Genomic DNA, 25,832 nt, shown 5'->3' on the forward strand with positions numbered 1-25,832 from the left:
GTGAAATAGGTCCAAAGGTTATTGTTCATCTCGGCTTTAACAAAAATGATGAGTGATATTTGGGAAGTTTAGAGTGCGTTCACTCAAATGGTCACGTTTCCCGAGTTGGAAAGTCCTTTTTTTCAGCTTTGGTGTGTTATTTTATCTTAGACTGTGGAAACAACATGGGCATTGAAGAGAAGCTGTGTTTCCAGTATTTGTATGACAATGTTTTATAATTTATTTATTAGGTTTACTGGTAATACATAATTTTTGTAGCTAATCTAGGTCATTCTGTATGGACAGCAACTAACAGTTACAATCCATTATCATATTACAAGTTAATGTTATCAAAAAAACTGATATGCAATATGTGAATTTGCACCTTTATTCAAAATACATGCCAGCCCTTTTAGATTCACATGGATCATCGAATGAAAGTCAGCAAGATGTACTAGATATTAACATTTAATTAAAAAATCAACCCAAAGCATCATCTTAACAGCAATAAATGAAGCACAGCACAGTCTGTGTGTAAGACATCAAGGCAGAGTCTGGTGGTGTTTGATGCAAGGAGAAAATTTTCACTCAAAACTGCACCAGAGAAAAATACTTCAGAGGGAGAATCAGCCACAGATGCTGATGTTTGCATGTCCCCAATCCAATGCCCTGACAGATGTGAGGGCCGACGTCACTTTGGAACTTTGTAGCACAAGAAAATCTGCTATGACTCTATGTATATGTTTGTTTCCTGAAACACATCTTTGTTTACATTAGAAAAAGGATCTATAACTGAACGTATTATTGCAGGAAAAAGATTTCAAAATTAGCTATAGATCAAATGCTTTGTAGACATACCACTAGTTAAACAATCTGGTATCCATTTTATCTCCAAAACCAAAGAATAGCTGTAATTTATTGCCTAATGTGAGGGATCAGTATATAAAATCACATTGTGTTGACTCTGCAGCTCAGTTAAATGACATGTCACATTGTAGATAGACTTTGTTACCTTCAGACTGCGCCTCTATTCAGTCCATTTTTTGTGCTAAGCTAACAAGCTTCAAGTTAAACTTTCTTGTCCCACTCAAACATGCATATTTCCCAAAAAACCTTTTCTTTCAGCACATTTATATTTGGGGAGCTACCATTGGTGGTCACTTTCATGTCTGCAATAATCTTGCACACAATAAAACAAATAAATATAGAATAAGAAACATGTTAAATATCTAAATACAGTACAGAACAAGTGGTTTGCATTGGTGTTTGCGTTAAAAGCAGTGGGTGTAGAGCAGCTTATATCCACTACAAAGGATGTAGGAAAAGGCAAAGGGGGCCAAATCAGTGTGAAGAAGAACAAGCCTAGTTTTTAACTGGCTTTTGAGTCATGCCAACTGATTGTCTGCCAAAGTCTGTGCAGCACACGACAGGGCGCAGCGTGTATTGTTCATCCAGGGAGGCAGCTTGAAAGCTATGGATGTTAAGAAAACTGAAAAAAGTACAGTGCAGGTGTCACAGCCTGCAGCTTTAGTACCAAAGGAAAGCTTAATTTTCTACTTTTATATATATATATATATATATATATATATATATATATATATATATATATATATATATATATATATATATTCTCTTTAATTTTCCCTCTGGGGTGAGGGATTTTACTACTTTGGATTACAGCCTGTACATCTGCGTAGACTTTGGGAAGACTCCTGTCATCTTGGCACCAACTAATAGGCATCAGCTACAAATTAGTTTGACCTTGGCTAATCAAAAGATGGTAATACAGAAGTCATTTCTGCATTGCACATGTTAAGGTTCTCATTATTTCACTAGAAAAAGGAATTGGTCGAGAAATAATATTAGCATGACAACTTATTCATGTAAATGGGAGAAAAAGGGATACTGCAATTTTATTTAGTATGCTAATATAGGACCTGGCATGGAGATCAAGAGCAACAGCACCATATAGCAATTAGATTTTATGTAATGCACTCTACCAGTTGAGTATACATATGTACTGTTTGTCTCTATGCACTCAGAACACATGACACGACATATTAAAGGGAAAAACATGACTAAATGACTGTAGAGACACACTGAATGCAGATGTTTCTACACAGGTACTCTGCATGGCACAGTTAAAGGGTTACTATCCAGTTATGCTCTGTGGCATGCACACAAATGTTAAGCTGCTCAAATGATTTAGATTTTTTATCACGAAGGCCAGAGTAAGCCATCTGAGTGACTTTGAATAAGGTTATGCCGTTAGGGCACGGATGGCAGGAGCTTTAGCCACTAAGACTGCTTTGTTGACAAAGGAAAAAGTGACTCATCTGGCATCTGCTTTTAAACCTATAGGAAAGACATTGTTAACTAGGGTGGAAAATTGTGTTTGACATCATACATTTGATGACTGTGATGTTTGTGTTATATGTAAGGAAAAACCGAAGAGCAACTCTTTGTCAGGTGACTGAATGCCACCACAGAGGCAAGAACAGTTGTACAGAGGGATATTATAGTAGAGTTGCAGTGCATAAGCTTCTCATTACAAAGATGAGTGCACATTTGAGAGCTCAGCGGTGCAGAAACCACATGCACAGGTCTACAGAGATGTAGGAAAATGTGATATGGTTAGATGAGTCATGCTTCAACATATTAACGAGTGGGGGAAGACACTCAGAGAATAGTAAAGGGATCTAGTTGCTCTGTTATGCTGCAGGGAAAATATGGTTAGGTCCACTTTTCTCCTTAGAGGGAAGGGTCATTGCAAATCAATACAACATGGCTCTGAGTGATCACCTTCATCTTTGATGAAACATTTTATGCAGATGACAGCGGACTCTTCCAGGATGACAGTGCCACTATCCATAGGGCATGAAGGGCCAATAAATGGTTTAATGAACATAATGTCAATCAAAACACCAAGTAATCTTTAAAGAATGACTTTCCATCCCTCCAGTAGAGTGACAGAAACTTGGAAAGTCAATGTCAATTCAGACTGAGGCCGTTTTGGTGACTAAGTGCCCTTCTAGGTGTCTTTACATGGGCTTTTCCTTTAATTTGCCCTGCATTTGTGTGTATATATCTGCAGAACTAAACAATTTACATATTTTTTTGAGTTATCTTTTCTAATATTCCACTTAAACACAACTCCTTTCTGCCCACAACCAATGTGCTACGGTTCCATGACGCTCAAGTTAAAGACTCAACTTAATATTTCATGGAAAGCAGCAATTATCCTCGAGGCTGAAAGTGTTCACGCTGCTGCATTCAAAGACCCCTCTACACTGTTGTACCGTCTTCGTTGTCAGTTGTATTAAAGCTGCAAGACAGAAAGCTCTGCTTATTCTCTCATTGCCATAGAAACCGAGTAGAAATGTAGCTTCCTCTGAAGATCATCATTGTGGTTTGTTTGGCAATATAGTAGTGAGGCAGGCAAGAACACGCTACGAGGCGATGGGGGAGGGTTAATTGGCACTGAATCTGTAATGTTGTGATGCTGCTGAGAGAAGAAGACAAACATCAGAGTTAGAGAGCAAGAAATGGCAGGTGGCAGTGAAAGTAATTTTAATAGAAAATAGTGGAAGCTGGATCTGGCATAGTGATGGAAAAACAATTTTTACGAGATTAATTTATTCATTGCTAAATATTATTTTGCTTTTTTTTTTTTTTTTTTTTACTTAGTCGGCTTTGAATACCTGAAAACGAATTGAAGCTCTCCTACCCTCATTGCTGCAGTGTTTTCAGTGATGTATCACCTTTACATTCAAATCAATGGAACTCCCCCTACAGCAGTAAACAAATTGGCATTTCCAGTTGGATGATAAGAGTTGTGTCAGTGCTTTAGTTTAGGGTCATTCATCAATGACTTGTAGTAATAAAAGATACCCCCCTAAAACTCAGTTTTTTAAAATTCGTTTTACAATCACTTCTGGTGATGTGGGTTTTACCAGTTTTGCTATTTTTGTTCACCTTATGAGAAAAGCAATGCAAGATGTTCTGCCATTTCTTTAGATCTATAAATAGGCTTTCTGGGAAGCTTTCATCATGGTCGCAATTAGAAACCAACCCGTTCTGATTCTTAGGGTGTCAAACAATGCTGTTTTGTCAAAGCTGCTGGCACCTGAGAGATACAGTGCCCTTTAGTGTAAACCAAGCCAGCATGTGATCTGATAGTATTTCCAGTTTAAAAGCACCTGATAAAGAGATTGGAGTAGGTGGAGGTGCAGGTGGTACAAATAAGAACCATCATCAAAGAGACTGAACTTCATGTCTTGCGTTGGACCATTGTTTTTTCAGCAAATTGTGTTTTATTTTGTGACTTTGTTTCGCTGCGTGTTACCAGGCAAATTTCTCATCCCCTGACAACGGTTGAGAGTGACAACATCAGCAGAGAACGTTCAGCTACGGACTTTTGCTGTATATTTCTGACGTTAATCGAATTTTATAGACGTCCTGCACACTAAAGCTCACATGGTTAAGGAAAGATTCCAGTCATGCTTTAATTTAAACAACATTGATTATCTGTTGTTTGATTAAAGTGCAATGTGTTGTTGACCTATCCATCCTCCCTGACCTCCTCCCTGTGTGGCTGTACAATAGCATCACCTGGTTTCCTCCTGGACAGTCTCTTTAAAAGATTAAACCTTAACTCTCGTGTCATCCTGCGGGTCAAAATTGACCCGTTTTAAACTTTGAAAATGTGGAACAAAAATATGTTTTCACAGTGAAACTTCTGATGTCCACATTTTCAACATTTTGGGGAAATCTTTGAACATTTTTTTGTGGAAAAAAGAAATGTTTAAAATGTTTCTTAAGAACATTCACAAAAAAATCAACCAAAATCCAGCGAATTTTGCTGGATTTTGGTAGATTTTTTTTTGTGAATGTTCTTAAGAGAATATTAGAAGTTTTACTGATATATATGTAATGACTAGATATTTATAGGATTTTTTGGAAGATTTGTACAAATTTTTTGAAAATATTTACAAGAATTTTCTTGTCAAAATTAGGGGATTTTTTTGAAAATAAAACTTTTAAGGAAAACTTTTAAGGAATTATTGGAATTTTCTCTTCCTGAAGGTTTTGCAAATTTTCAGAAATTTGGGGATTTTTTTGCTGAATTTTTGGATTTTTTTTCAGACGAGGAAACAATATTTTTTGGTGCCTGTAAATGAGGACAACAGGAGGGTTAAATTAATGGCCTGTTTGGTTCTATTTAAGTTTGAAATCACACTTAAAATGTCAAACAAAAACAGAGGAGATGATATAGAGTGGTGTTTTTACTGTTGTAATTATTCAGATGGCGAGTATTTGCACATTTTCTAACCCAGCCCACGTGTTCTTCATTAGTAAAGCTCTTTAATATTACATGTACAGCCATTCACAGAATCCTCAGCTCTATTCATTTCTACACTCCTCGGCAGATATAATGGAATCTTTTTTGCGTGGGCATGATGTCTGCACACGTGCTTATGCGTTCTTTCATGCATATTTCGGCACAAATATGCATATTTGTTCGGCTATAAATTTGCAGCCGGGCTTTTAGCCGGAATGCATTTGGACACTTGTGCGTGAAGCTGTGTCCCGAAGAGTGGGGTTGTTAGTGTGTTTGCGAGCGTACGGGATGTTCCCTCGGGGTGTGAATTAGCTCGCGCTGTAAAGGCCATGCGTCACGCCGAGACAGAACTCTGATCAACTGTGTCGAAAAGACGGATAATGTAAAACTGCTCCCCTTGTCTCTCTCATTACTTACACCGACTCCGGCGCTTCTCGCTTTCGCCTCCTCCCCATCCGTTCTCCATCTTCCCGGCGAACGCCTCCCTCGTCCCTCCTTGTCCACTTCCACGGCGCCCTGCTCACCCCCACTCATCCATCTCTCGCCCCTCACCCCATCGTGTCATCTCACTGGAGGCCATCCTTCTTCGCCTCCCCCTCTGTAGGGGGGTGAGACCAGGCAGAACACCCCTTATCAATCTGCAATTTAAATCCCATCTAAATGCATGCTTTTCTGCCTCTAATAAAACACACTTGCAGTCCAACTAATATAAAGTAGAAAGTAATCCTAGTGAAAATACTACAAGAAATGTGGACTCTGATAGTGTGTTTTTCCACATCGTTACACATTCATTTTAAACTTGTTGCTTGACAGAAAATTAATCTGCAGCTGTTTTTGCAAGTATCAGTAGGCATTTTTATTTATTTATTAGGAATCTTGTAAAGATGACAGGAAAAGAATGACTTGCAACAAAACATGCGTATGTAGGGGACTGTTTGCAACCTGTCTGACCTTTGCCAACAGCTTCAGGACCCTCATTCGGCTTTCAGAAACGTTCAGCCTCGCTGCTTTGCACACAGAAGAAATGCTTCTCAATTTTGTGCCATTTGTCTGCAGACAAGAGTAAAATAAAGATGCCCTCAGAGGTTGCATATTCTTCAAGGATGCTGTTTTGGCTGTCAGCTATTGTGTAACTTACGCCCTATTAACTGGTATAAAAGACTTGTTTTTCCTCCTTTCTTCACTCATTCCACTCGGCTCATTCATTTCACTGAGAGTCCATCTGCAGACGCTGAAGTAAAGTAACACACTGTAAAAAATGAAAGTCTTTTAAAGCAGTTTTATACTCTACGTTTTAAAAGCACTTTATTGTTATATACAAATTTTCACTGTGTTGCTAAATTACAGATATTAACTAGTAAAATCACAAAAAATTACATTAATTTACATGTTAAGCATAATAACAATGGCCAAAACTGTAAATATTGTTCACATCAAAGGTCTGTGTTTTAATACAGGGCAATTTGTTTTATTATTCACAATGTTTGACCACAGCATTTTTACTGTGTCAGATATCTAAAAAATATAATTATTTTACACATATTTGCTGTAGTTTGATAGAAAAAAAAATTTTTAAGCTGCTATTTTACAGATTTTTTCAGTTTTGTTAAATTACAGATATTGTCAGATAGCAGATATTAAAAATATTAATTTACATTTTTACTGTAAGAAAACAGATGTTCCCATCAAAACCTGTATTTTTACAAAAAGTAATTAATTCTTTTACAATGTGTGCCTGTAAAATTACACTGTTTAATGTTTTTAAATTAGATAACAATATAATTATTTAACATATATTTGACATTGTTTTAAGTTTTTTTTTAGAGTTTTTTTCTCACACCCTTGTTGCCAAAATTTTCTGTTTTTTTTTTTTTAATGGGATGTCAGTTTTTACAGTGAAGAAAGACAAAGTTTTGGACTTTTGTGCTTTATTCCACAGAGATCTGCACCACTGTGGATCTAGATAGATACATGGATGGATGGATAGGTAATTTAATTATCCCCTTGGGAAAGTTTAGATATCCAGCTTATTATCAGTGATTTAACAAACAGGGAGAATCTGTAAAATGACAGTAAACCTTTAAAAAATTGCAATATAAAACAGACTTTTTACAGTGTGCTTTAGCCACAACCTTGAACTTATAGGAGGCTTTGCTCTTTCCTCCATTCATCCTTCTTCATCATCTTCTTTTTCACCTCTGCTGCTTCTCAGCTGAACCAATTCTCTTCTCTTCTCTTCTCTTCTCTTCTCTTCTCTTCTCTTCTGCTGCTTTGCTTCACATCCATCCTTTGCCCTCCAGCGCACAGTTGCGCACAAACACACTCTCGGTCCGTCTCTCAGTCCTCATCCCTCCACTCCTGCTCATCCTTCCTCCTCCCTCCTCTCCGTCCAGTTGTTGTGCTTAAGAAAGAGAAAGAAGGAAAGGAAGAGGAGGCTGATGCTCCTTTTCCGGAGAGAGAGAGACCGAAGAGGGCGCAAGAGCGCGGGAGTGAGCCAGCGGGGTGAAGTGCGCCTGCTCCGTCGCCGCCGCTGCCACACGGGAGGAGAGACGTTTATTCAGCTGCTGAATGAGGGAAGGAACGGAGGGAAGGATGAACAGATAGAGGGACCAGTCAGTGAATCAATGAACGGATCCCGACCGGGGCTTTTCCAGAGTACCGAACCGGTGAGGAGCCACACAGAGAACGTGTGTATGTGTGACTGTTAGTTACCGCTGTGAATGTATTTATTCTGTTTCCCGTGTGTGTGTGCCGGCAGAAGAAGTGTGCAGGCATGTTGTGCGTGAGGTGCAATCACTTTGACAGTTGCCTTAATTGCAGCGGGTGGTGGGATTTGAGCAGATCGGTGCGTAAACACGGTGCAACACACCGGAGGATGGATGGGGAAGGAAGCCGGCGTGCCCTGCATGACCGAGAAGGAGGGGAGGCTCTCTCAGGTGTGTGCGGCACCGCAGAGCCCTGCCTCGGCTCCGTCCAGTCCCGCTCCAATTAGGCATTTGTCCAGCGCACAGTCTGCTCCGCTGAGAAACGGCGTATACGTGCGTAAACCGGAGATCTTGACCGGCGCCAGCTGAGCAGACCGAGGCTCTGCTTTGAGCTGGAGAGGGAGAGCACTGAGGGGCATCTCCCCCATACCTCTGCAGATCTCCGGGGGTATAACCCTGCCGAGAGGTGGCCGGTGTGGGAGGAGGAGATCGGGGTTAGGGATGGTTTCACAGAAGCCGCTTTTGCGCACAGGGTCAGAGCGCACCAGAGGAATGGATGGAAGGGAGGAATTGCTGAGAAAATTGCAAAACATGTGGAATGTAGGTGATGAAATTGAGATTGAAATGCAGAATAATTGCAGATGGATTCTTTTCATGCAACAACCTATGTTGTAATTAGTGCCTATTGTGTTTGGATGGATGCTTTTGGTGGGAGTTGCAATGCTGGTGATGATGGTGAGACTTTTGATAACAGCTTAACTAAAGGCAGGATGATAACTGAGATGAGGATAATGATGGTGCCAGTGATATTGATAATAATGGTAGTTTTCTGGATGTCAGCTGAGCTCATGGCAGCAGGATGATGATGATGATGAGGAGGACTTTTTCAACTCCAATAAATAATTAACCTAAAGATGTGTCACCGTCTTCAATAATTCAAGCAGCCAAGCTGTCTAAATAGACAAAGGCTATCAATTAATATGCATATCTCAATCCATTTTCAGCGTATGTCAGCAATAATGAGTCTTTGTGTTAAGCTGCTTGGTGCCGTCTAGCTGCCATCCAGTGGCTTTTTCCTGACTGGAGGAGCCGGCGTGTCTGCAGGGAGGTGATAGAACATTTTGGACAGTCCAGGCATACAAAGCTGTCTTCAGGGTCAAAAAAATGTTTCCTGGCATGAAGATGATTCATTTTCTTGAGTTGTCGTGAAGCTGTCTTGTTTGAGAAACAAGGTATTGACACAAGATGATGGTTTGTGGATGAGTCTCAGTGAATTTCCATAAAGACTCTTATTTAAAAAAGATGCAATCCCACCTCATTTTCTGCGTATTTATGCTCTGAAATAACTCGAACACAGCGACAGTGTGCTTTGAATCCAGAGAGACTAGGTGTTTGGAGGTAAAAACATTCATTTATTCATTATTTCCAGCAGCCTAATCCTAGAAATGTCAATATTTATGCTGATTTGGTCAAGCTGTCACATTAATAGTTCGCCTCTGTGTTTGTGAATGCACAAATCATAGTACCTCCATACCTGCTAGGTCTGTGTGTTTGCGCTGCTGCTAAAAATATCCGAGACTTTCTTTCTGTCTCTGTTTCCAGCGACTGTATCCTCAACTAATCCATTAATGACTTAACGCACTCGCTTCCCCTGCTGCTGAAGGTGGTAACCCACATCTCGGGTCGCTATTCTTGTCCACGTTAATCTAGTTATGTATATTGCTGGCACCGGCCTCTGGTTACTTGTGTTGTTGTTAGTAACTCTTCCCAGGGAGCAACTTTCAGCATGGTACGTCTATCCGGTAGCTGAGAGGGATAGGAAAGTCCCTGTGGTCATAATCCTCTTCTGTCGTGTGTGTTTGTCACATGCTCTTAGTAGTGCCAGCAGGGGGGTTGTTACTCCTGAAGATAGAAGCCTTGTGTTGTGAATGGGGAGGCAGGATGACATAATGTTGACAAACAGGAAGGTGGACTTAAGAACACAGGAGCAGCATCATCTGTAAAGGTTACCAGAAGAAAAATGACCTTTGGTTTTAATTGAGATTACATTTACACAGTAGGTTACACTGTTACAAGTGGTCGGTGCTCCCTTGAGGTGACATCGGTTATAACCTAACATTCAAATCGCTAACCAATTATTTTTATGGCTTCCAGGGCTAACAGTGTCCCTGATGGCAGTGGCAGATTATTAATCCTGAATGTCATAATTTTCAATATTGGCCATTGCCTTTATGGAGCCCCAAAGTGTTCAATATAACATCAATTTAAAATATATTGTGAATGATGTAAGTAGTTAGATTAGTAAACTGTGTGAAATGAATAAATTAAGCAATTAATTGTGAAATGATTGAAGACAGAGCTGTTGTAGCATTCTCAGCCAGTGGAGGCTGTGAACTTTGGTCATGACGAAAGGGTACATGTGATGTAAATTTCATCATCCGCACGAGTCCTTGAGTGCTTAAACAACCAGCCCAAAACTTGTGACTGCACTGACTGTCCAACATGTGCCAGGTGAACCAGTGTTGCTTGAATAATTTTTGGGATTGTTAGCTAAAGACGCAGGTGGGCATACGATTGGCTGAGGGGGACATCATGAAAATTGACCTTAGGAAATAAAATATGATACACAGCAAGTTGCCATTAAGACACAAACATAATATGGGCGGTTTCGGAAATAAAAAAATCCACGACGACACAAAATAATCTCCAACAAGTAATGACAAAATAACATTTAATATTAATGAGTTGATAATTATTCAATTGTTGGTTAATTGTTACACAATAGGAATGTAATGATCATTGTTATAGTTACTTTTTTATTAATTTAATAAATACATTCCTCGATGCGTATAGAAACGTACCCCGTTTTTCCATCAGACTTTGAGCTCTATTTTTAAGGCTTTCTAGCTGACTTCCCAGCAACCTTCTAATCTAGTTCATCTTGTGTTTGGAAAGTGTCTTGTTTCCAAAGTTTTCAAATTCCACTCCATCTCCATCATTTGTTTGGACGGCTGTTTTCGGGATAATTGCAGGAGGCATTTTAATCTTGCTGCAACCTAACGGTGACTTGCCCCTGGAGGTTTAAAGCATGGCCTCCTGCCTACAGGTTGATTAATTAAGTCACTATAACAATAGAATGCGAGAACAGTGATGTATCGTGGTGTTCATCTATTCTCCGGCTGCAATACAAAGTCACTGGCCTGTCTTGTTTTTTAAAAAATTTTAAAGCAGTGTTTGACATTCGTGGAAAGTGCCCAGTATCTGCGGGCGCTGCCCAAACACCACATCACATAGTGGTTTGCTGAACTGGAAGAGCATGCACTGTGAGCGAAGGCCAAAGACTGAAGTTTATACAATCAAACTGTTGTCTATCAAACCCAGCGTTTACCAGTCAGTACAGGCCTTTGAAATTACAGCATGACTTAAAGCCTGATATAGCAGGAGACTGTTAGGAATTTACGTATAAATTGTATTTACTCTACCGTGACCAAAGCAAAGATAAATTTAAAATCAAAGCATTGCACCACTGTTAAGCATTACATTAAACTAAATATTGTGCTAAAAAAAAATCAATAATCACTTACACAGAGGACTGGAACAGTACAGGCTTCAGATGTATTCTGGATGAAACACCTCTCCGAGTTTATAAATCCTGTAAAGATGAGTGGTGCCGACCTAATATCACCTTGATTTCCCCCTGCGGGGCCAAACAGGTTGGCTGGGCCTCCTCACATCATTCATTCCACTCAGTTCCCAATCACTCCCAAAGCGTCACTTGAGGGATTCATTTGACACATTTATTGCCAAATGGTGGGATTTCCAAGCTGGGCAGCAGCTTCAGATGTACCAGCAGTGATCTCACTTGCACGGAGGGCTGATTTGGCCCTCACACTTGTTTACCTCACTGAGGGAAAGTGGCTAAAGATGAACTGAGTTGTTAATAGCCTCAAGAACAGAATGCGGCATACAGCAGTTTGCTTAGTCTTCATATTGACGATAACCAGCAGCTCGACTGGAGAAAGTACAGTAGGACCTTGCAGTAAAACTCGCTTCTCTTTTAGCATCACTTACTCGTGTATTTTTTGAGAGTCTCCACAGTAAATCAGACCAATCAACATTCAGTTATGAAACTAAATCTGTGCCATCTGAACAACCGAACAGGAGCGTTTGATCCCCAAAGATGCTTTTGGGGAAATCCACTGAGAGTACAAAGGGAAACCCTGTGAAATATTCAAGATTCTCAGGTTTCTACATTTTATATTCTCTACATTTGTAATCAGTATGGAGTTATTAGACCCAAAAGTACAAGGGAAAACATATCTTGTGCCTGAATTATTAAGAAAGAGAATTGTTTCATGTGGATGTAATGAAGCTGAGCAGCTCCTGATGACATTGCCAAATACTGATAACATTGTTTCTCCATCACATCAATGCTCATCAGTCAAATGTAGAACAATCCATTGAAGCTTAGACAGAGATACAGTGGATCTTCAATGGAAGATTAATACACGATTGAGATCTGTATAGGTCTACCTGATACAGGTCGAGGGAAAAGTCAGGGTCCAACATTTGACTGTACCCTTTCTTACATCACAAGTCAATTAATTGCTTTAAATGTGCTGCCTTCCAGGGAACAACACTGAGTTACTGCAGCCTCTGTAGCAATAACAGGATATGATAAATGCTTAAATGGTTATCCTAGCACAAATATCAAAGGGTGGATGGAGTAAAAATCAAAGAAAACATAACTTGGGGCCAATTCAGACTTTCTGCGTCCTTATGCTAACAGTGGATGGGACATGGCTCTGTTCATACAACAACATCACCGCCCTTCTCTGCACGTCCAGTTGCATTGCAGCTACTTACAGGTTTGGATGGCCAAGAATCTCCTTGTACTTTCTTTCCTCATTTGTTTACGTTAAGGTATGGGTCATACAAGACCAAGTAAAGCTCTGACAACAAAACCTCTCAGTGTGCTGAATCGAGTTTGCCTTATTGATTGTATTTTAGACTGTTCTTTCCCGATCTTAAGGCCTAATTTCCATGGTGGAGTTCATTTTAACATCTTAATGAAAAAAAAAGTTATTGGTTTACATCAAACGCCACACTTGGCTGCTGGCGGATGATTCCTTTGCAAAATTACTTGTAGACGTCCGCTTTCCTGGACCCCTTGACCAGATCATGTCATTGATCTTGAATGATTAGCTGCCGTCTCACATGACTGCTGCTGCTCCTCAGTCAACCCTGCGTCCTTGAATCTTTGGGCTTCCACCAACATCATCCAGTACACAGTTACAGGTATTCTCCAAAATCCCAAAATGTGCATTCACACTTACAAAAGTTAACGCAGAATAACTGACAGACACACTTGATGGCACCTTCATCATTGTCAACCCACCAGATGATGTTTAAAGATGAGCCGCGCATTGATATGCAGAGAGGTTCGTCCTGCTGCTGCTAAGAATAGATAACACCAAGGTGGAGGGGAGCCATTTGTTTTATGACTAACCTCAGTATACGACACACACACTCGCACCGTCGACACTGTGTGAAAGATTGTAACTATGTCTGTGAGTCTGTCTTCCTCTTTGTCTGTAGCCGTCTGTTTCTTGGTCTGAATTTGATCCATCTGCGATGATTCACAGGGCAGACTGTCCTGAAGATGCTGTTGTTGTCAGCGATGTTGTTGTTGCCTTAAATTGCATTTCAGGGATGGCTTGATGCTTGGCAGCATGAAACTCTGCTAAGTGGAGAAAAGTGGCGAAGGTGGTTATAATTTCTAAACGACAGATGAAGCGAGAGAAAGAGGAAGAAAAAAAATACAGCTCTGCTTCTGTCCTTTTTCTAACTGCTCTCTGAGGCCAGATTCAGCACAATCTGCTCTTTTGAAATCATGAATGGGAGGCAAAGATGTGAAATGAACAATCACAGACTCATCCAACCAACTGTGAAAATGGGCACGGAGGAAGAATATATTGACCTTTAAATTCCCTTAAGCAGTAGGCCAGTTTTTGGAATTTGTGCATGAAAAACAAACCCAAATTGAGCCAGTAGAAGCTGCACAACTGCAAGGCCAAAATGAACAACCTGGAGGTCTGTGGATATGAATTTGAAATACAATAAGTCTCCTGGTCCCTATCACTGGGCCAGAAGGAAACCGTAGGAAGCAGCAACAGTAAATAACAGCTCATCAGTAGACATTGGTGCAGTTGAACCTGTTCAAAAAAGTCTGAAGTACAATAGAAATGAAGCACAGCAACTCATTTTAGCTTCAGTATGTTCCAGGTACTGCTTGAGAGCTTTGGAGAGCCAAGTGTGCTGCTCTCTGTGACCCTCTCAACATGGTAGAGGTGCTGGGTTGTGTTTAAATCACAGTTATGGCTCAGGTTTAAAGGGTTAAAGCTGCTCTGAATGGACAGGCTTGAATAGGACAGTTGAAGAAAGCAGTGTATGCTCTTTTGAAAGCATGAATAAGCCGAATGAAGGAGAGTGTGAACCTCTTCGGAGTGGCTACTGCCTGTGGAAAAGATAAAACACTTGTTTCGCAAGCAGAGATTTATTTTCTGATGGTTTTGCCAGCTTTCCGTGTGTCCCTCGACTTTTTTCCTTCCCTTTGGCTGTCCTGTTATTTTGTCTTGCTCTCCACCCTGATTGTGCTGCTTTCAGTCTTTAATTTTCTCCAGTCTCCTGTCTTCACGCCTGTTGCTTTTGCTCTCTGTCCTCTTTTTTGTTCGACTCTGGTCTGTCCCTCTTTTTCTCTTTCTGTGTAGATTGGAGTTAAAATCAGCATTTCCTGAGCAATTTAGACAAATGGAACAATTATGGTTTCATTCTGGGAATTGAAATTATTTTTTTTCTTTCCTTTCTGGTACATACATTGGATGTAAATGTTCATAGCACTGCACAGTGGACAAATACTACACTTCTTGCATCGTTTACCTTGTAACATATGGTGTTCGTTAAAAAAAATAGCTGCATAAAAAGATAATCATCTTATTATATTGGCAAAACTATAGGAAATTTAAGTAACGTAAGAAATACCACTAGACGTCTTAACTGTGCTGTTTAAAACACATATATCTGCTAAATCAAGGCAGGATTTTACAGGGATTTACAGTCTATAATGCTCGGTCCTGTTGATAAGGTAATGCACCAGCATACATACTCCTAAACATGCTTTTACGACTGTCTGCTGTATACAGAAAAACATCCTAAATTCAGAGCAGGATGCAGTCTAGCTGCTGTATGTGGCAATGTATTTAGTAGAATAAGAAATGAATGAAGAAGAGAACAAAATCTACAAATAAAATCTGTGCAGGCATGATGGTCCAATCAGAAATAGAGGCATTCACTTCCAAATAAAAGTGCAGTCAAGACACGGAGCATCAAATGCATGATACAGCCGTAATATTACAACCAATGCAAAAATGGATGCATTTGTCACATTCCAACACAAGTTAGCAGTATGAAAATATTCATATGCTGCATTATAGCTGCTCAGATGCAACACATACGATGATATACTAAAAACCAAAATGGTTCTGTGTGGTTTGTATTTTGGTTGGATCCATTCTATAATTAGCAAACATTTAAGAAAGTGATATTATTACCACAATCTATACGGTTAGAAGAATTGGAGAAGTAAATTTAGTTTTTGGCCACTATGGGCAGTAGAACAAGCAATTAACTGAATATACAAAGTTGACTGAACAGCTATTTACACACACAGCAGACATAAAATATAATTAGCCCTCATTCGGAGTCATGTTGTTGGCCAGCTGATGAACATAAATGCAGAAATAGCTCTCCTTTCAGCCCATTTTTTCACCTCTACCAATACTTTAGGGAGGTAGCTTATTCTTTAGCAGCTAAATGTTCAACTGTGTTCTGGAATTAGTTGCCAATTTTCATCTGCTGCTTGGTGCAAAGTTGACTTGACATTTTTCAGACAACCCAAATCATTAAATCTAAACGCAGTGTTAATATGACAGAAAACAACTATCTGGTACAGAAAGAGGGAATAGTGTAATGGCTTCCTTAGCAAAAAACGTGTTAGTGCATGTAAGTCCCTCCCATTGAAACTGTTAGCTTATAAAAAAGACAGAATGACCTCCCACACCACATTAGAAAAACAAAAAGAAGTCCAGCATCTTACCAGTGCCCTAAAAACTCAAAGAATTTCAAAATGAAATATTATATTTTTGTTATTCATCTAATTTATGCACACTTGTCTCATTTTTATCTCCGTTATTTTGAATTTCTCCTATGCTACTCTTTACTCATATTGTTGTTGGTTCTCATGTACAAAACCTTTCTGCTTTTAAGTGTAAAAGTGCAAAGAGAAAAAGGAAATACTTGTTTTGGCTTTAGATGCTGCTTTAGTGTCATCCAGTAGTTCTGAATGCTGCACAGAGAACCTAAACAATAAGCTAAAAAACTGCTAATGTGCTCTACAGACTTCAGAGGAACTGGATGATAATTCCCTCTGAACTTCTGGCTTTGCTGCAACTAGCAACATCTTTCAAGTACACATGGTAATTTTACCCTTTGATAATATAAAAATATTGATTAGTGCAGCTTTAATATCCTGGTTTTTCCTGTGGAAACACTGATGTATCCCCAGAAAGTAATAATTCCACAATCGCAGATAACCTTCAACCCGAATAACAATGTAGAACTATAATGTAAAACCTATATAGAGAGATGATGAGGCTTCTAGCACTGCTGTATGATTTATTATGATGGAAGAATAGTTTCCGATATCTTTCCCCTCTTATTTTGCCCTAACTTTAATTTCCTTCCTCATATACAGTTGTTGCCACATCTTTCCACTGATTACCTCTTCTCTCGTCATTTCACTCGTCAGCTACACTCCTGTCTGGATCCTTTCACATCCCCAAATCCCGTCTTCTTTATCTCCGTCTCACAGTCATCTCCCCCCTCTCTGACCCCTGTTTCCCAGCTCACCCCATTACTCCTTTCGGCCTCTTCACCTCCCACCTCCCCCCCTCCATCCTTCCCTTGTCTGTCACTCCTCTCCTGGCTTGTTTACTACCTTTATCCCCTCTGCCTGACCTCTCCCCAGTCCCCTCTTTGCCCAATTCCCACAATCACTCCCATATGTCCTTATTGCTGTTGCTTCCTGCTCAGCTCAACATCCCAATGAATCAGTGGAGATTGCCTGCCCTCTGCCACTATATCTGACATTATATTTCCTAATATACTTACTTTTTTGTTGTCATTTTGCCTGCCTTGTTTTTATTTTTATATCCTTCTCTTGCCCCCCCCCCCTTCTTCAATTCATTTGTGTGTAATCTGTCACAGAACCATAAACCCAAACCTGGCTTATGTAATCTGATAAGAATCCACACACACACACACACACACACACACACACACACACACACACACACACACACATGCAAGCTGTCCAGCTACGTTGCATGCATGACTGCAGGTTGGTTCGGCATGCGATGTGCATGTGTGACGGCGTGTTCACGAGTGCATGCATGTGTGATTGTGAAACCTTGCAAGTGTCAGCTTCACTGGACCGGCTGGTTGGTGTGTGTGTGTGTGTGTGTGTGTATGTGTGTGTGTGTGTGTGTGTGTGTGCGTGTGCGTGTGCGTGTGCGTGTGCGTGTGCGTGTGCGTGTGCGTGTGCGTGTGCGTGTGCGTGTGCGTGTGCGTGTGCGTGTGCGTGCGTGTGCGTGTGTGTGTGAAGGAAGCACTGCCATGACTGCCGATTTTCTGATTGGATTCAAGCAGGGATGAGGATCATAAGTAAAGCAGAGATAGACGACAGAACACTAACAAATAAAATGAAGTTGACGACAGGAGCTCCTAAATACCCATAATCCACTCTGTTTTCAAGCTATTGCCTCTCTCTGTATTATTCTATTCAGTGCCTGGCTTGTCTATCTCTTTTTTTAAACACTCGCACCAAATATAGCACTTCAGTGCAATCTCGCTTCCACTGGTCTAGTTTTTGTGCTTTGTGTTTGTCGAGGTTTCGTGTCCTTTCAGAAACCCTCAGACCCCAGTGTGACCGATCTCAAAAGGTCGCGAGTGTCGGCGTGAATCTGGAAATAAAGCTGTGTTTTCCTCCATTTCCGGAAATAATGGGCTCCTTTTTGAAAGTACATTTGGAGTGCTTTCGCTGGCTTCACCGCGTTGCTCCCATCAAGTAACGAAAGGGCAGCGTGGAGGTTTTATTAGACGGGAAGAGCACTGAGCTAATGAAACACTCACTTCCATTTAACTTCATTAGTTTTCCCACAGCTCTGTCGCTCTCATTTCCTGAACACAAACAAATCAAACACAGTCGTGTTATCCATCTGCTCTGTTATCAGACTGTACCGCTTCTTGGCATCATCCACAGACCCACACACTCACCTCTTTTTGGCATTCATTCGAAGAAGCAGTAATTTCTCATCACCGCAGGGGTATTTACTTTTGAAATTAAAGAAATGGAGGAGAAAGGGAGCATGCGACTGCCAACACTTTATGAATATGGCGGAGCGCGGAGCCAAAGGACTTGTAAAGTACACTTGTTTCTTAGCTGGAGGGAAGCAGCGACGAGGCAGTGGCGGTGGAATGATGAAAATAAGATTTGGGGGAATAAAAAGAAGCGGATGAAAGGAGATAAGAGATTAAGGGAACAGAACTGAGGAGTTAATCACAGTGCAGTAAAATAAAGAAATGAAAGTGACAGATGAGGACGGTGATTCATCGAACTGCCTTTAAAGTCCTCAAATTTTACCCTTTTTACTCAAATGCTATACTTTATTACACATTTGATGTACTTGTACTTCCATTTTATGCTAGCTTATACTTTAATTTCATAAAAATGGTTTAATAGAATGCTATAAATATTAGTAAATCTATCTGATTAGGTTATGAAATACATGTTTTGAAAAGCTTTTCTGAATCACTAAGGAGTCATTTCCCCTCTACACGCCTCACTTGATTGGCACCTCACACACAAAACAGCAGCCTTAAAAGAACAGAGTTGCACACACATTTGCGTGTCATATGTTTGGTTTTTTTTGCTCTTTTTACCCCCCGCAGATATATCTAATGACCCCTTGGCGGGTCCTCCGTCCAGAGGTTGTGACCCACTGGACTGAACTGCCACATTTAGTGCGGATGCAACGGATCATAAAGCTCACAGTTCAGGGCTTTTGAGTCACGGATTGCATCATTTTTCAGATCAGCTTTTAACACACAACTGCTTTGTATCTCGTCACAGTAACTCTGCACTGAGATTTGGGGGAATTATTCCTCACTGGGGCGGAGGTATGTTTTCAGTGCCTTTTTGTCCCTAAGCAGGATTATGCCAAAACTACCAGGACGAATTTCATGAAAGTTAGCCAGAGGAGGAGCACGGCCAATTAAATTATGGTGCAGAACTGGATCACTTCCTTTAAAATTATTAGACAAGGCATTGATCTTGGTGTAGCTCTGTATTTTCTGAGGGCCTATCTAGTTCTGTAAATACTAACAGCAGCAGTAACACTTTATTTCACAGTATTATGGTGAAACCTAATTAATTAGCAATTAATCGGCAGTTTGCATGCTTGTTGACCCATGCACGTAGGTCTGAATAGTACATTACACAACTAACACTGATTTCAAACTAAAAACCTTGACCCGTTATAACAGTAAAATGCTACTCAGCAGTTGATGCATCAATTATTTACAATCTTGTAATGTGTTATTTAAGATACTGTATCACTTGCAAAGGCCATTTAATAATGCATTATTGCTGCTCTATTTTACTTGCATTAATACGTTTCACATAGTTTACTCTTATTGGATCTGAGTACTCTTTCCACCACTGCCCTTTAAATAGAAGGAGGAACATTTTGCCCATATGCCCCAACAAACTTCCCCTTCCTTACTGTTGTTGTCTCTTGCATTTACCAAAGAACTTGCAGATTTGTAAACAAATCAACTTGGCTAAATCCCCACTTTGTGAAGCTCTATTCATAAAGCGATAGCTGGTCCACTCAAATCTGGCTTCCTTTTGCCGTTTGCAGCTACATTTGGAAGTCGCTTGGACTAAAGGCTTTGGCTGCTCCAAAAGGCTTTGACATATAAATGGAGAGATGGTTTTTGTTGAGGTGTGAAGGCATCCAGGGTGAAACAATCAGATGGCTCGCATTTTGTATGTCTGAGAGTGTTTCTATGTATAGGTGGTGATGACTTTTGTTGGTGGATTTCCATGTGAGTGCATGTGTGTGTAAATTGAACACCCTGCACAGATGTGTGTGTACCACCGAGTCACCGTAGCAAAAACACATCCACACGAGTGAAGGAAGGCCTGCATGTAGGCATGGTGCATTGCTGCGAGTATACTAAGTTTAAATGTTCTCTCTCAGTGTTCATAGTCATTTATTTATGCTTGATAAGTGTGTGCGTGTGTGCGTGTGTGTGTGCGTGTGTGTGTGTGTGTGTGTGTGTGTGTGTGTTAGCGAGCTAGCTCCCTCAGGCTCTTTGCTATCCTCTCTGTGTGTGACATTAGCAAGGGACGGAAGTCTGAGCACTGTGCTGCCAGTACATCTCAACATCATACACACATGCACACAAACACACACACAGAGACAAAAACAAACAAACGGCGGCTGGCAGATACTGGAGATGAACATCTGCAATATGACTTGCGCTTGGGGAGAGCCGAGTGCGTGCATGTGTTTGTGAGCGTGAACAAAAACATATCCATGACTTGCCATCCATAGAAAGGCAAGAGGAAGATTATGCTGATTGTGGGTTGCGTAACACCATACGTGTAATATGCATTATGGAATTGCATACATTACATTATGTGGATTATCTAAAGCCACAGTTCAAGGGGTCTGTCAAACTGCCAGGGCCAGTTAGAGGAAGGCTTAAACTCTCACTGCTGCATGGAGACTATCATACACTTCCCATTTGGTTTGCTGCATATCACATGAAATCATATTAGTATGCATGAAGAGTTTCACATGAAAGATCACAATCAACTGGTGATCCAACACCTGCACAGTACATTACATAAAACTGCCAGTCAGATTTAAATATGATTGTATAACATGTAAAACTGTGGGAAGTATAATTCTGACAATTGATATAAAGAACACCGGAGCCAGATGGCGATCCTATAGCTCATCTAGGTTATGGAGGATTTCATATTAATGAGTGGATACAGGAGGGATAAAGAGCAGTCTGTCATTTCATTAGGACGTTACAGCAACACCTAGCTGCAAGTTTTTTCCTTTGAACTGCCATTTAGTTGACAGCGTGTCCAAACGTCAAAGTATTTTCACTGGCTGTGGGAAATTATTCATCTTTGGGTTTCTAAAATCTTCGTTTAGCACCAGTGCAGACATCAATACAGCAATAAATCTACCTTTCTGAAAGTTATAAAGCTCAGTTTTAGTTGTGTTTTATTTAAAGAGGTGCTGATTTTAATTATATATGTAACTTATAGCCCTTGGAATCAAAATTCTGTGTTCTTGAAACCCTAAGACTCATCTCGGTGCATCAAAGTTACATATTTATTTATTTAGCATAAACTAAGTAGACATCTCTTTGAGGTTCTTGACGACATTCACCCTCATTCAAGAGGCTCCTTGGTTCAGTTAGAACTGAATAAACCTTTTAGATAAGAGGTGAAGCATCTTCAAGAGTTCAAAAGACAAGACAAGGTACATTTTACCAAAGCTCCTGTGAGGATCTCAATCCATGGACATTATTATGTTTCTGTTTGCCCCCCTTATTGGAACATTTCAACAAGCTGAATCTGTTCCTTTAGCTGATATTTTGGATCTTACCTGGAGTTTCCCTTTTGCAAATAAAGGTTTCGATTAATTAAGCAGTATTTGTTGTTTAATACTTTGTCATGTATATCAATATTAAAACATGTCTTAGTATAACTGAACCTTTTCAAACACACCCACAGTTGGTTCTGTCCCACTGGTCCATGCAGTTATTCTTCCCTCTGATCCCCATCATGGCTTTGTAGAGGCAGTTATTAACCTTCAGCCTCAGAGCCCCACTCATTAAGTTCATTTTCTAATGTAGACCTAATCTGGGGCTAGAATGAAACATTCATACACACTCCACCATTCATCTGCCTGCTGATACTTCACCAAACCTCTCTGGCCTTTACAGCCTAAAGGGCCCGCTGACACTTTTCTCATTTCCTGTTCTGTATCGTTCTGCCATTACTCTTTTCTCTTATCGTCTGCGTGGCTCTTTTCTCTTGCTGTCCATGTCCTCTCTGTTTTTCTTCTTCACGCATGCCTTCAACTTCCTTTCCTTTCCTACTTAATTGCTCCTCTCTGCCATTATAAGCATCTGTTGCCTGCTTGAATCTCAATCACGGATTCAAACATGCTTTTAGATGGATCAAAGTACACGTTAAGCGCCACCACTCACACACACATGCAGAGGCACACACATGGTGGCGTCACGTGCATTGCATCTCCACACCCTCACATTGCCAATTACTGGCTTCAAAGACTGAATAAATGCTGTGCAGTGTGTTATCGCTGAATATTCACACGCACACCCACACGCTTCCAAATCCACCCACTCATATTACACTCGTATGAGTCCACACAGCTAACATGCATGTGCTGTACATAAAGCATGTATGAAGGGGGAATTAGAACAAACCTGTGTGTGTCTTTTTGTGTGTGTGAGGGGACATAAAAGCGTTTACAGATGAGCTGTGATTGTCTGTGTAATGAAGGCTTGTTATTCTCAGATCTGCTGGTTGAATAAGATGTCGGATGAGGGTCAAACGCTTCAAAAGCTCTTTCATGCCTGCCTCAGTTAGGCTGCATCGACATCTCGGTCCGCGGATCGATTGACCAGCCTTAATTTGACCCATTTGGAGAAACAAGAACTCTCTAATTGAACTTCGAAATTCATATGCACACACGCTGCAAAGCAGTTATGCAGAGGCAAGTCATCAATAACAACACCAGGACTTATTTTGTTATCGTCTTGTTTCTATCCTCTCAATATGTTGTAGCATTTTAGGCCTTTTATCCTGCTACCAAAAACACAGAGTTATTGCAGCTCGTTAAGTTTTGTTATTTTAATTTACAATGCATACCATACGTTGATATTAACTACAGATTATGTCTACTCTAGTTTAGATGGGATTGGCTGATTTTCACTACTTGCCAGCAGAAAAAGCTGCAAATATAATTCTGGAAAATTACCACTTAATGAATCAAATACGTCTGAAAACAGTTGCCAGTTTACACATTCAGCAGGCTGGTTGAAAATTAGAACAACTAGCTGAAATTTTCAAAATGAGTTCTGAAGGGAACTACAGTCTGTCTGGTGTTACTGTTTCTGAGCAGGTAGTGTGAAGTGGGCTTTTAGAGATTTTTGGCCAAAAATAAATAGATTTTGCCTTTAGAACTTTTTGGTTGTAGATTTACAACAACATTTTAGATTTCTGACTTTTTGGAAGGATAACTTACTGTTCATCTGAAGAACTAAAACATGTTTGACATAATCCTAAAATACATTGCAAGAAATGCTGCTGTAAAGAGGAGATTGTTTTGAAAAGCCTACAGGCTGATTATGTTTTGCTTCTTTACCAGCCAGCTGAAAGTAAACACATTTTGGCTGCTTTGCACCTTACAAATGGAAAATCCTTTAGTATTGGACATTGACAGAGATGTGTCAAGTGAAAAGCTGGATAGCACAACACAAAGTAATCTTTTTCAAAACTGCCATGATTCAAACCGAGACTGTCCTCACATCAAAAGCTTCAAAAAACACCATAGGAAATTCCTGCAAGTGGCTTATTACAGCTTCTAAGTCACTGTAGGGAGGAGGTCAGGGTGGATGAATGGGTCAAAAACACTTTGGATTTTATACTATAATATGCTCCTATGGGTTGTATGTAGAGATTTGGGATTTGTTGACATCACCATCCAGGACTTTTCTGCTAATCTGGGGTCAGGTTGTTGTGGCAGCAGGCTAAACAGGTAATGCCAGATATGCCTCAACTCAGCAACATTTTCCAGTTCCTCCTAGCAATCCCAAGGAATTCCCAGGCCAAATGAGATATATATAATCCCTCCAGTGAGTTCTGGCTCTACCCTGGGGTCTCCAAATGAAGGCACTCAGGTGATCTGGTCCCTGAACCACCTCAGCTGGATCTTTTTCAACCTATCTCTTAGATTGAACCACCCTTTAGAGGAAACTTTGAACTTTTGGCTCCTACCCAGAGCTCATGACCATCAGTGAGGCTCAGAACATAGATTGACTAGTAGATTGAGAGGTTTGCCTTCCAGCTCTGCTCCCTCTTTACTGCAGTCTGGTACAATGCCTGCATTACTGCTGATGCTGCACCAAGCTCCACATCCCTCATGTACAAATCCCAAGATACGCCTTCACTCGGGGCAGCAACTCACCCCCCAACCCAGAGGGAGCAATCCACCAGTTTCCGGCACTAGTACTTACTGATGTCCTACCAAGAAAGAAAAGACAATCAATTCCATGTATCTTTGAGCTGATTTATTGCTTTTAGTAGGAGTAATGAATAACAATGGATGCCTGTGTTATTTAAAATCTCTAATTATGATAAAGAAAACCGTCACTGTGGTTCTGTAACTTTTCTTATCATGAGGAAAGTTGATGTGGTACAACTGCAATCTTCAGGGGAAATAGATGCAAAATTGTTTGCTCAAAGGCATCATATCTCAAAAATCTTGACTGTTACGTATTCATTTTCTCCAGTGACGTTTTGTCAAGCCAATCAAAGGATTTACAGTGGCAACCGTCCAGTTTGAGGCCCACACAGACTCCACTAACCTCACTACTACTTCTGTCCCCTGGTGAACTTACCTCTCAGAGCTGCCTGGAGCTGCTGGTCAGAAGCTGCATGTTAATTCACATTTTCAAAGAGCGAGACGACAGGCAGGCAGAGTACATTTCACTCACATTTGCTCGGAGCTCCTGTGTATACATGCTGTGTGTTTTTTTTTTTTTTGTATTGATCCCCTTCGCCCTCCTTGCCAAATAATGCCCCTGTTACATGCGAGAAAACTGTATCGATCCAAAGATAGAAAAGCGCCCGGGGGGCTTGGCCGAAACTCATTTCACTGAGGATTTCTCATTTCTCTTGTCTCACTCTGGCTTTATCTCTCTCTGTCACACACACATGCAGTCACCCACTCCTCCTATACCCGTAATGATAACGTTAAAGACTTTTGTATCTCATTAATCACCATAGCAACAGTATTGGACCTACTTTCTACCCTGCCTTTCTTTGTTTAACTCTCTCCCTCTTGCGTGCACACATTCTCCTCCACTGTACCGCCATCTGTATCCAGCACCGGATTGGATGTTATTCGTTGTGACATACTGCTGATGCACACTCATCGTATCTTGGATTTCGTTGCTGAAGGATGTGCTGCCGGTTTCAGAGTTATTGTATGCATACGTGTGTGTGTTTGTGCATTCGTGTGGGTGAAGCAGAATGAGTGATTGTCTGCAGAAAGCCGTGGCAGGTGTGTTACCCCCCAAAGGGCAGAGTTACATTGTTAACAGAGCAGTGCTACATCTGTGTGTGTGTGTGTGTGTGTGTGTGTGTGTGTGTGTGTGTGTGTGTGTGTGTGTGTGTGTGTGTGTGTGTGTGTGTGTGTGTGTGTGTGTGTGTGTGTGTGTGTGTGTGTGTGTGTGTGTGTGTGTGTGTGTGTGTGTCTACCTGGGTGTGTGGTCGCTCCAGGCCCATTCATATTCTATGTAATATGCATTACCGTTGATTGTGTAGGTTGTGTACGTGTAGAAACCAGGTT

General features: G+C 40.6%; 1 protein-coding gene across 6 annotated transcripts in view; it reads left to right on the forward strand.

The window, feature by feature from the left end:
* LOC111588381 (sodium/calcium exchanger 1-like) overlaps positions 1–25,832 on the forward strand; it is a 160,552-nt gene that overhangs the window by 13,807 nt on the left and 120,913 nt on the right. Inside the window, exon 1 of one of the 6 annotated variants that reach the window (XM_035943126.2) lies at positions 7,722–8,011. The exons of 2 other annotated variants lie outside the window; for them this stretch is intronic. The gene's annotated coding sequence lies outside the window, so the exon portion shown is untranslated. Of the gene's footprint in view, positions 1–7,721; positions 8,012–25,832 lie in introns of those variants that run through there. 3 more of the 6 variants (XM_035943127.2, XM_023298757.3, XM_023298758.3) reach the window with 3 other exon arrangements.

The sequence above is a fragment of the Amphiprion ocellaris genome, chromosome 23 (genome assembly GCF_022539595.1).
Source record: "Amphiprion ocellaris isolate individual 3 ecotype Okinawa chromosome 23, ASM2253959v1, whole genome shotgun sequence".
NCBI classification, from domain to species: Eukaryota; Metazoa; Chordata; class Actinopteri; family Pomacentridae; genus Amphiprion; species Amphiprion ocellaris.